General features: G+C 40.4%; 1 non-coding gene across 1 annotated transcript; it reads left to right on the forward strand.

Moving 5' to 3' along the window:
* Window positions 1–289: 289 nt before the first annotated feature.
* On the forward strand, window positions 290–453 carry LOC126002811 (U1 spliceosomal RNA). Its single transcript, XR_007493440.1, has one exon. It is a non-coding gene; the product is annotated as a U1 spliceosomal RNA (small nuclear RNA).
* Window positions 454–1,342: the final 889 nt, after the last annotated feature.

Genomic DNA, 1,342 nt, shown 5'->3' on the forward strand with positions numbered 1-1,342 from the left:
AAAGAATGATAATTTAATTTAAAAATACTCAGTATCTCAGGCTGAAGATTTAGTAGCATGGGTAAGGATATGCTGACACCTTTAGGGTGTCACTACCCAAGACTACTACTACTACTATGACGATGACTACTACTACTACTACTACTACTACTACTACTACTACTACTACTACTACAGCTTTGCACAAAGCAGACCTGGGTTCAATCTTCATCATCCAGAGCTCAGGAGTAACCCCTGAGCATTGCTGGGTATGGCCTCCAAAACAAAAACAATAAAATTACCCACTATTATACTTACCTGGCAGGGAAGAGATATCATAATCACGAAGGTGGTTTTCCCAGGGCGAGGCTCACCCATTGCACTCCGGGTGTGCTGACCCCTGTGATTTCCCCAAATGTGGGAAACTCGACTGCATAATTTGTGGTAGTAGGGAGTACGTTCGCACTCTCCCCTGTAAAAAAAATTACCCACTATTTTTAAATGACTGAAATTGGGAGTGTGGGTACACCCATATTGTTCAGAGCTTACTCTTGGCTCTGTGCACAGAATTACTACTGGTGGTGCTTTGAAGATTATGTGTGGTGCTGGGAATTGAACCCAGGATGGCTATATGCAAGGCAAGTACCTTTCCCACTATTCTATCTCACTAATCCATAATTATAAATTTTGGGGGATGGTGATTTTGGGGCCATACTGGCTCTGCACTCAGAAATCTCTCCTGGCAGGCACGAGGGACCATATGAGATGCTGGAGATCAAATCCAGATTTATCCAGGGTAGGCCATGTACAAAGCCAACATCCCACAGCTGTGTTATTGTTCTGGCCCCCAAATCATCAAATTTTAAGGGAATACATTACAAAAATATGAAGTTTAGGGAGGGCTTCATGATTATTCTACCACACCCAATACCAAAGTACCATTTCTCCCTTGTAGGGACATTTATCTCTATTGCCAGCACCCATGGGCTTATTTCCTTTAGGCAATGTCTTTTGCTTTCTTTATATACAATTATTGAGCTCACTCAGTTTGCTTCCTTACCCATTACTTATTTTGTTTAAATCACCTCCAATTACTATGTGTTGTTAAAAAAGTAAGACTTTTTCCCTATAGAGCTGAGTAGTATATATGCATAGTGATGTAACATGCTGGGCCTTATATAATTTGGAATTTGGATGTCTGCTTCATTTTCCCCCCAGTTTTTATTCTTTGGAATAATTGATTAGAATCCTTTCCCCAACTTGATTTTCTCCCTTATTTTTCTGGCTATTCAGTATGATTTTGGTGCTAAGTCCCTTCTCTTTCTTCAGCAGGCACTAATTCCTTCTCAGTTGGAAAAAATAT

The sequence above is a fragment of the Suncus etruscus genome, chromosome 2 (genome assembly GCF_024139225.1).
Source record: "Suncus etruscus isolate mSunEtr1 chromosome 2, mSunEtr1.pri.cur, whole genome shotgun sequence".
Taxonomy (NCBI): Eukaryota; Metazoa; Chordata; class Mammalia; order Eulipotyphla; family Soricidae; genus Suncus; species Suncus etruscus.